Genomic DNA, 11,116 nt, shown 5'->3' with positions numbered 1-11,116 from the left:
AAATCAGTGATTGCTTTGTTTGTTGATTGATAATCTTGGATATTTAACTGGTCTATATTCTGTACTTGAGTTTTACATCGAGATCTTCAGTTTTTTATAGAGAGAACTCGACATCTCGATAAGTATAATGGCTTATCGAGATATCTTATTACTCTATATTTGTTTTGACTTATCGAAATCTCTGAGTTCTCTATAAGAGAATTTGGCATGTCGAGATATCTGAATTTCTGCATGAAGAAAAGACTTGTCGATATCTCTGAAATCTCTATTTGCATATTGACTTATCGATATCTCTGAGATCTCTAATGAGAGTTTGACTTGTCGATGTCTCCAATCTTCACATCTTCATTTTGGCTTGTCGATATTTCTGAGTTCTCTAATGCAGAAATGACTTGTCGATATCTCCAATCTTCACATCTTCATTTTGACTTGTTGATATCTCTGAGTTCTCTATAATCTTATCTTGACTTCTCGATAAGTCATTCTGGAGTTCTCGAATGACTTCTCTATATGACTTGATCTGTGACTTGTAGATTTCTTGACTTAGAATGTTTTTCTTAAAACAGAATTATTCAACTCCAAGCTTCTTCACGCTTTCTCTGAGGTATGATCTTCTTCCAGAGTTTATTCTTAGGTTTGAGACTGTTTACATAAAAATACTCCAATCTAATCTATTTGCACTTTTACAGACTCAAGTGATACAATACAAAATGCAAACTTATATTACCATACAACTTACTTAGGGTTGTCAATTTGACTTAGTCATATTATAGTACAGGCATGTCTTGTACAATAATCTCCCCTAATTTGTGAGAAGATTGCTTATCACAAATTCATGTCTGGTAACAAGACTAACCCCAAGCTACATGAACAATAAAACTTTACATACAAATTGACAGAAATACAACATTTATATATAAGTGATTTCTTGTGTTTGACAGATACATTCATCAGTCAAATTTCGCATCTCCTATTTCTTTTATAATGAGTTCTTTTAACTTTACAAGTATTTCCAGTTCCTCTATGATAGGTGTCCCTCTTAGAGCTTCTACAAGTTTGAGTTTATCAGCTAATGGATAACTGTCCAAGAAACCAACCCTTATTTTTGAGAATCTGCCAGCCTTGATGTTTAAGAATTGTCCATCTCCTCAATATACTTTCTTTTCCTTTTGCCTTGAGATCTTCAGATTTTTGTATATACATGTCCATCTCCTCAATATACTTTCTTTTTCTCTCCTCACTTTCAGCCTTGTTTCGTGCTCTTCTTTCTTCTCTTTCTACCAACCATTCGGCCAAAACTGATCTCCATGCTTTTGTTGCAGTATCCTTGTCCTTCAGTAAACTTATCACCCTTTTGATCTCTATGGGAGAAAATGTGTCCATTAGATTACTGCCAAGAAATGTGAAGGTTCCATCCTGATAGTAGATTCTTACTTCCCCCAATGTTACAACCCAAACTCTGACCATTTCTTCAGCTAATTGTTGAAAGTAGTCTTCATCTGAGATTCACCAATTCGGAGGTAGAAAATCGCTTTGATTGAAACAGTTCCAGATGGCCCTCTCAGTAACTTGCATTTTCTTTGGTTTTTTCCCAACAAATTTATAATGAATTTTGGTTGGTGGCTTATCAGAAGGTAGGTTTGAGATTTTGATAAGTGGCATTTTATACCACTTAGAACGTCTTATAATGGCTTGAATTGATGTCTTGAAGTCAAGTATTTTGTGTATTTGATGCATTTTTCTAGTGTTTGTGCATTTCAGGGTATTACTTGCGTTTGTGGAGAGATTTCATCAAGAATAAGCCTTAGTATGTGCTTGGCATGGCAAGTGGGAAGTTAGGAGCAGAATGCAGCGAAGAACGGGAGCAAAACAAAGAATTTTCCAGAAAGGTTCTGGCGCCCGCTCAGCTCTGCTGAGCGACCGCTCAGGAAGCCGGGCGCCCGCTCAGGGATGTAAATTAAAATAATTATTTTTAGACTCCTAATTCTGTTGAGCTTCCGACTTCTGAGATAGCTGGGTTTTGTGGGACTCACATATAAGTAGTTTTCAGATACGTTTCACGTGTGTTGAAACATGGTATTAATCGAGGAGCAAGGAGATAAGGAAGAAGACCATTTTAGCACATCGCAACGAAGAGAAAGCATAGTTTCTTGTGATTCTTTATTTCGTTGTAACAGTGGATGCTAGTTTTCTTTACTTTGAACCTATTTACTCTTGTGACGTACTCTGGTTTAATATAAGTAGTTTATTTAGTTATTCTCGTGTGTTTTTTTATCATGTTTTCATATGAACCCATGGTGACGATGAGTTCAATCATGGGCTAATCGTGATCATGGGGTCGTAACAGATTTGCTATGGAATTCTTTAGTTAGATGTTTAATACCTTAGTGTGTGATGATTGTATGATATCTAGTATTGGTTGTGCTTATTCGTCTTATGTGTGTCACAAATATATAAGATAGGGTGTTAATCTCTTGTGAAGCGACGGTGGATCTTGAGGTTTAGAACTTGGCATGCTAGCATAGGTTCATGTATGTGTATGCATGATTAGTGGGTAACTCTAACCGTTTTACTTGCCATGTGTAATCAAAAGGAATAACTTGTGCTTAAATCGTTATGTTGTCAAATTCTGTAGACATACAGGGTCTCAATATAATTGATGCCTATTCAACTTCTGTCTTAATTGTGGATGCTTGGTAGAATGGTATTAGTACAATGAAAGTTGTCTTTTATCAGTTTCGTGTTGTTCGATTAATATCATCACCGTTATATGCTAAGGGTAATAACAATAGCTATTGAAGGAAGTAGTAATGAAGTTATGATCTCATGTGTGTTTAATATTGTTAATTCAAGTGTCAATTAAGTGTTTAATTTTCGTAGTTAATTCTAGTTAATCAATTTTATGTGTTATTGTCTTAACATTGAGAAGTAATTATACATTGGTGAGTAAGTGTTAATTGAACATAATTAGTCTGAGTCTCTGTGGGAACGAACTAGAAAGTATTCTATATTACTTGCGAACGCGTATACTTGCGTGTATTATTAGCGCGTGTTTCCACCCTAACAAGTTTTTGGCGCCGCTGCCGGGGACTCGGCGTATTTGTTTAGTTTATGCACTTACCATCAGTGGTCATTAGGACTCATTGATTAAGACGTGTTACTTATTGTTTCCAGTTGTGTTTCAGGTACTTTAGCGAGCGTTTATGCAAACATGTTCTCGTACTCGCAATAGGACTTTAGATACGGCTGAGGAGATGGACGAAGTTCTTGATATTCCGGAGAAGATAGATTTTGAAGATTCAGATAACGAGAGTGAGCAGAAAGAACCAGTAATCATGGGTGATCGTATAGTTCCGGCAGATCCAGCTCTTATGGACTTTTCTCGTCCTAAAATTGATGACATTCAGTCAAGCATCCTTCATCCGGCTATTCAGGCTAACACTTTTGAAATCAAGCCGGGCACTATTCAGTTGGTGCAGAATTATGTTTCTTTTGGAGGTGCTGCTACTGAAGATCCCGATATGCACATCAGAAATTTTGTCGAGATCTGTAGTACTTTCAAATATAATGGTGTGACTGATGAGGCTATCAAGCTGAGGCTTTTCCCATTCTCTCTGAGTAATAAAGCTAAGGACTGGTTACATTCTGAACCAGCTGGGTCCATCACTACTTGGCAAGATCTTGCACAAAAGTTTCTGGTAAAGTTTTATCCAATGGCGAAGACTGCAGCTATGAGGAGTGCTCTTACTCAGTTTGCGCAGCAGCCTACAGAATCTATGTGCGAAGCTTGGGAGCGCTACAAGGAGATGTTAAGAAAGTGTTCACATCATGGTTTGCCTGATTGGATGGTGATCACTGGTTTCTATAATGGTTTGGGGGCCCAATCTCGGCCCATGCTCGATGCAGCAGCTGGAGGCGCCTTGTGGGCCAAAAGTTATACTGAGGCTTATAATCTTATTAAAACTATGGCTGCAAATGAGCATCAAAACCCAACTCAAAGGATGATGCCTGGGAAGGTAGCAGGTATTCTGGAAGTTGATGCAGCTACAGCTATTGCAGCGCAACTCCAAGCGCTGTGTATGAAGGTAGATTCTTTAGCCACCTATGGAGTCAATCAGATAGCTATGGTCTGTGAGCTTTGTGCAGGTTCTCATGCTACGAATCAGTGTTCCCTTGTTAATGAATATGTTCAGTATGTGAACAATTATCAGCGACCACAGCAGCCTGTGCCAGCTACCTATCATCCCAACAATAAAAATTATCCCAATTTCAGCTGGAGCAATAATCAAAATGCTATTCAGCAACCATATCAGCAAGGCGTAAGTAAACAGTTTAATCCACCTGGATTTCAGCAACCACAACATTATGCTCAAATGCAGTCATATCCTCAACAAGGAGGTGCAGCTCCACCTTCTAGTGCTGATTTCGAGGAACTCAAACTGTTGTGCAAAAGTCAGGCTGTTTCTATCAAGACCTTGGAGAATCAAATCGGTCAAATAGCCAATGCAGTGCTCAATCGTCAACCTGGCACACTTTCCAGTGATACTGAAGTGCCAGGCAGAAAGGACGCTAAAGAGCAAGTCAAGGCTATTACCTTAAGGTCTGGAAAAGTTGTTGATACTGAAAAAGCAAAAGACGGAGAAGCTGAAGTTGGTGATGAAGAAGTTAAGCAAAAGGAGAAAGCGGCGGAACCAAGGAAGACTACTGTTGAACACACTCTGCCTGAGGGTAATACAGGGGAGAAACAGCTCTATCATCCACCACATTTCCCTAAGAGATTGCAATAACAAAAGCTTTGTGAAGGTGTTCAAGAAACTTCACATCAACATACCTTTTGTTGAGGCTCTGGAGTAAATGCCTAGTTATGTGAAATTTATGAAGAGTATTCTTTCAAGGAAGGTGAAACTGGATGACCTTGAGACCGTTGCTCTAACGGAAGAGTGCAGTGTTGTGCTGCAACAAAAATTACCTCCAAAGCTTAAAGATCCAAGTAGCTTCACCATTCATTGCATCATTGGCAAGTTGTCGTTTGACAAATGCATGTGTGATTCGGGAGAAAGCATCAATCTGATGTCGTTGTCTATCTTCAAAAAGTTGAATTTGCCTGATCCAAAGCCCACCTACATGTCTCTACAATTGGCTGATCGTTCTATTACATACCCACCAGGCATAGTGGATGATGTGCTAGTAAAGGTGGATAAGCTCTTCTTTCCTGCAGACTTTGTCATTCGGGATTTCGAGGAAGATAAGAAGATTCCCATAATCTTGGGGAGACCTTTTTGGCTACAGGTCATACCTTGATAGATGTGCAGAAAGGTGAACTTACTATACGGGTGCAGGATCAGGATGTGACATTCAATGTATTCAAAGCGATGAAATTCCCTACAGAAGACGAGGAGTGCTTAAAGGTGGATTTGATTGATTCTGCGGTAACTTCAGAACTTGATCATATGCTAAGGTCTGATGCCTTAGAGAAAGCCTTAGTGGGGGAATTTGACAGTGATGATGAGGATGGCAATGCGCAACTACAATATCTAAATGCTTCTCCTTGGAGGCGAAAGCTAGACATGTCGTTTGAATCTCTTGGTACTTCTGACCTCAAGAATGTTGAAGGGAAAGCTCAAAACATCTATTGAGGAAGCACCTACTTTGGAGCTTAAACCATTGCCTGAACACTTGAGGTATGCTTTTTTAGGTGATGCATCTACTTTACCATTTATTATTGCATCTGACCTTTCAGGTAGCGAGGAGGACAAACTCTTGAGGATCTTGAGAGAATTCAAATCGGCTATTGGATGGACTATAGTAGACATAAAAGGGATCAGCCCTTCGTATTGTATGCATAAAATTCTGCTAGAGAAAGGTAGTAAGCCGACGGTTGAGCAACAACGAAGACTTAATCCTATCATGAAAGAAGTGGTGAAGAAAGAAATTCTGAAGTGGATGGATGCAGGAATCATATATCCTATTTCTGACAGTTCTTGGGTGAGCCCCGTGCAATGTGTACCTAAGAAAGGAGGTATTACAGTGGTAGCAAATGAGAAGAACGAGCTCATCCCCATTCGAACAGTCACAGGATGGAGGGTATGCATGGACTACAGAAAGTTAAACGAGGCCACGAGAAAGGATCACTTCCCTCTTCCATTTATTGATCAGATGGTTGACAGGTTGGTCGGTCATGAGTATTATTGTCTTCTGGATGGCTATTCAGGGTATAATCAGATATGTATTGCACCAGACGATCAAGAAAAGACTACCTTCACTTGTCCATTTGGCACGTTTGCTTTTCGTAGAGTTTCGTTTGACTTATGTGGAGACCTGCCACTTTTCAGAGATGTATGATGGCTATATTCTCTGATATGATTGGAAACAATATCGAAGTGTTCATGGACCACTTCTCCGTTTTTGGACATTCGCATGATGAATGTTTGAACAATCTTCGTGCGGTGCTCAAAAGGTGTGTGGAAACTAATTTGGTGCTCAATTGGGAAAAATGTCACTTTATGGTGCGTGAAGGCATTATTCTTGGGCATAAGGTATCTAGCAAGGGTCTCGAGGTGGACAAAGCCAATATGGGAGTCATTGAAAATCTTCCACCACCTATTTCTGTGAAAGGAATCCGTAGTTTTCTTGGTCATGCGGGTTTTTATCGGCGTTTCATCAAGGACTTCTCGAAGATATCAAAGCCGTTGTGTAACTTGCTCGAGAAGGATGTGCCTTTCAAATTCGATGATGAATGCTTGACGGCATTCGAGACTCTCAAGAAGAGTTTGATAACTGCACCAGTTATTACGACACTTGATTGGACAAAGCCTTTTGAGATGATGTATGATGCGAGTGATTATGCGGTGGGTGCAGTTCTTGGGCATCGCAAGAATAATCTCTTTCATGTGGTATACTATGCTAGTAAGACTTTAAATGGAGCTCAAATGAACTACACCACTACTGAGAAGGAGCTCTTAGCTATAGTCTTTGGTTTCGAAAAATTTCGATCTTATTTGTTTGGGATAAAGGTGACAGTATTCACTGATCATGCGGCCATTCGCTATTTGGTTTCCAAGAAGGATTCGAAGCCTAGACTTATTCGTTGGGTGCTCTTGCTACATGAATTTGAGTTAGAGATCAAGGATCGAAAAGGTACTGAGAATCAAGTAGCTGACCATCTCTCTACATTAGAGAATCCCGATTCTACTTCACATGATAAGACATTGATCAATGAATCTTTTCCGGATGAGCAGTTGTTCGCAGTTCAGGAGGAAGAGCCATGGTTCGCAGATATTATGAACTATCTTGTCAGTAATATAATGCCTCCTAATATGAGTACAGCTCAAAAGAAGAAGTTTCTGCATGAGGTGAAGTGGTATATGTGGGATGAACCGTATTTGTTTAGACAAGGAGCTGACCAGATCATCAGGAGATGTATCCCATTCTGTGAGATGAAGGGGATATTACGAGACTGCCACTCCACAGTTTATGGTGGACATTATAGTGGTGAGAAGACGGCAGCTCGTATTCTGTAAGCAGGTTTTTTCTGGCCTACTTTGTTTAAGGATGCTCATCAGTTCGTTTTAAGGTGTGATCGTTGCCAAAGAGTGGGGAATCTTACGAGGAAGGATGAGATGCCGTTAAATGTGATGCTTGAAGTCGAGGTCTTTGATATTTGGGGAATCGATTTCATGGGACCATTTGTCTCATCTTGCAATAATCAGTACATCTTGCTGGCAGTCGATTATGTCTCAAAATGGGTAGAAGTCAAGGCTCTACCGACGAATGATGCAAAGATAGTGTTGAATTTTCTTCATAAGCAGATTTTCACAAGGTTTGGAACGCCACGAGTAATCATAAGTGATGAGGGGTCGCATTTCTGCAACCGTAAGTTCACTTCTATGATGTAGCGCTACAATGTGAATCATCGTGTCACTACTGCCTATCATCCGCAAACGAATGGTCAAGCAGAAGTGTCTAATAGAGAGATCAAGCGCATTTTAGAGAAGGTTGTTTGTCCGTCAAGGAAATATTGGTCTTTAAAGCTCGATGAAGCTGTTTGGGCTTACAGAACAACATACAAGACTCCACTTGGGATGTCCCCGTTTCAACTTGTTTATGGTAAAGGATGTCATTTACCTGCGGAGCTTGAGCATAAAACCTATTGGGTGTTGAAGAAGTTGAACCTTGATCTAGATGCAGATGGATAGAAGCGAATGCTTCAGCTAAATGAACTTGATGAATTTCGACTCCAAGCGTACGAGAACAACAAAATGTACAAGGAAAAAGTGAAAAGGTGGCATGACATGAAGCTATATCCTAAGTCATTTGTGCCGGGGCAGCAAGTTCTTTTATTCAACTCTCGTCTCCGACTTTTTCCTGGAAAGTTGAAATCAAGGTGGTCTGGACCTTTTATTGTCAAAACTGTGTTTCCACATGGAGCGGTGGAGATTTTTGAGAATAATTTGGACCAAGCATTCAAGGTTAATGGTCAGCGTTTGAAGCATTACTATGGGGACATGGAAAATCGGGAAGTGGTTAGTGCCGTTTTATTGTCAACTTGAGCGAGGTACCCTACGTCAAGCTAATGACGAAAAAGAAGCACTTCTTGGGAGGCAACCCATAATTTGTGACTATAGGAACCCTTACAATTCAGTAACCTATCCAAAACCATAAAAAAATCTGAAAAACCAGGCCAAGAATTTTTTTTTCCAGAAGGTCCCTGAGCGCCCGCTCAGCAAGCTGGGCGCCCGCTCAGCTTTGCTGAGCGACCGCTCAGGGCCCGACTGCCTGAATTTTTTTTAGCCTAATAAAAAACACAAAAAAATCAGAAAATACAAAAATACAAACACAAACCCACTACCCACGAATCCTTTTCCCATAAACCCACGTTTTTAACCCTCAACCCCACTCCTAATCAAATTTTAACCCTAATCTTTACCCTATATATACATACAACTATTCCATATACTCCCCCATACACTTTCAACCTTAAACTCTCTATCATATTCAAAAACACAAATCTTAAGCACTTTTTCTCAGTTTCAATGGCACCCAAGAGATCCAGGACGATTGATAGCAGCAACACTGTTCCTACTGTTGATTCTTCTAGGGATACTGCTGCGAGGCCTCGTTTGTTTGATAGGGCTACTGAGGAGGAGTATACTAGGCTTCTGGGTAAGCCGATTTTGAAGGAGAGTGGATTCTTACCATCGGGGAGGGATGGTGAGTTGTTGCCAATGATTGCTGAAAAAGGTTGGATTTCTTTCTGTGAGTCGCCGGAGGCGGTTCCGATGAGCGTGGTTCGCGAGTTCTATGCAAACGCAAAGGCTGAAAAGAATGGGTTTTCTGTTGTGCGTGGGCTAACAGTGGATTATCATCCTGAGGCGATTCGCCGTGTGATTGGGCAACGATAGAGGAATCCCACGGAGGAGAATTGGAATGAGAAGAATGCTGAAGATTTTGACTTGGATTTGATCTGTGCTACTCTCTGTCGGCCGGGCACGATTTGGATGTTCAAGATTGGGACTAATGAGTATCGTCATTTTCCGGCGATTACGATGAATAGGTATGCCCGTGCATGGAATGCCTTTATTTGTGCTAATATTCTGCCTACTTCACATGCACATGAGATTACAGCTGAGCGAGCATAGTTGTTATGGGGTATTTTGAATGAGGAGTACTATGTGGACCTTGGTGAGTTCATCTACCAAGGAATTCTGAAGTTTTTGAGGGGAGAGAAGCACATGAACATCCCTTATGCATCTACTGTTACAAAGCTTTGCTGAGCAGTGGGAGTTCAGTGGCCTTCTCACGAGCAGTTGCAGCTGCTGGCCGCTCCTATTGATTCCGGGACTCTGAATGCGATGCAGGAGTGGACTGGTGGAGAGCCCGAGGAGCATGGGTTGGGTTATCGTCTTCCAGGAGGATGTCCAGCTGCTGATGCTACCATGGCGAGATTGGGGTGTGATGAGGCAGGCTCTTCTAGAGCTCTGGAGGGTGTTGGGATGGCTGATGCCCAGTATAGGAGGCTGTCGAGGAGGATGGATGCTATGTATGAGATGCAGAGCAGGTTTGCTCAGGAGCTCATCCTTGCACTTGGGACTGCTTTTAGAGGCCTTGGAGCTAACATTCAGTGGCCCGTTTTTGGTGAGGACTCTGCGTATCCGCCTCTTGATACTCCACCCTCTGAGGGTGATAATGATTTCTCCGAGTATGTATACCCTGTGTTCCTTTCTACTACCTTCACTGGGGACAATGAAGATTTTAAGTTTGGGGATGGTAGTTAAGGAATATTTTTTGTGTGTGTGTCATATAGTTGCATATTCATGATAGTTTAGTTCATATAATTGCATATTTTTGTCATATAGTTTTTTTATTTTATTTTATCGCTTTATTTATCATGTCATTTAGCTCATGCATTTACCATGATCCCTTTTGCGTTGCTTTACCAATTGATTTGTGATGTTGATGTGAGTGTAGTGATAGCGTTAGAGTGATGTTGAGTCTTGTAAGCAGACGTGCATGCTAGAAACACTTGTAATTCACCAAGTCTTAGAGAATGCTTAAGGACTAGATTGTTGTCATGGTTTGATGGTTTTTGAGGTTAATCTATTGATTATGCTTAGAATTTATAATAGGTTCTTAGTGATAAAAGGCATGAAAAGAAAGAAATGGAGTAAAAAAAATTGGAATTCATTGCTAAGTGTGGCTAGGCGTCAAATGGCTAGTAGTCGGCTCGTATTTTTATGCGAGTAGTCTAGGGTTGAGCAAGATGGAGCGAAACGCACTTGCTCAGAAATTTAGAAAAAAAAATATAGAAAAAAAAGAAAGAAAGAAAAAAAAAAGAAAAGAAAAAAATAAAGAGTTAATGCATAATTGATCATGAGTGGGCTCTTTGGTATTCGAGTTATTAAGTTCTTAGGGGACTTTGTGCCTAGTGACCTAAGGCTTTTGTAGTCTGGGATCCGCTAACCTAACGCTCACTAAATGGGTGCCATTGCATAAGTCTTTTGTGGACCTCACTCATTGCACGGTCAAATAAATATTTGTTTGTGTGTTAAATAAAAAGCATGATTCCGTAATAAGCTCCAGTAATCTTGAAGTGTTATAAGTCATTTTGTGCCTAGAA

General features: G+C 40.4%; 1 non-coding gene across 1 annotated transcript; it reads right to left on the bottom strand.

Moving 5' to 3' along the window:
• Positions 1-3,728: 3,728 nt before the first annotated feature.
• LOC141669754 (small nucleolar RNA R71) lies at positions 3,729-3,835 on the bottom strand. The gene has a single exon (XR_012554015.1). It is a non-coding gene; the product is annotated as a small nucleolar RNA R71 (small nucleolar RNA).
• Positions 3,836-11,116: the final 7,281 nt, after the last annotated feature.

The sequence above is a fragment of the Apium graveolens genome, chromosome 6 (genome assembly GCF_009905375.1).
Source record: "Apium graveolens cultivar Ventura chromosome 6, ASM990537v1, whole genome shotgun sequence".
Lineage (NCBI taxonomy): Eukaryota > Viridiplantae > Streptophyta > Magnoliopsida > Apiales > Apiaceae > Apium > Apium graveolens.
The sequence above is the reverse complement of the archived record's forward strand: the minus strand, read 5'-3'. Positions and strand labels throughout refer to the sequence as shown.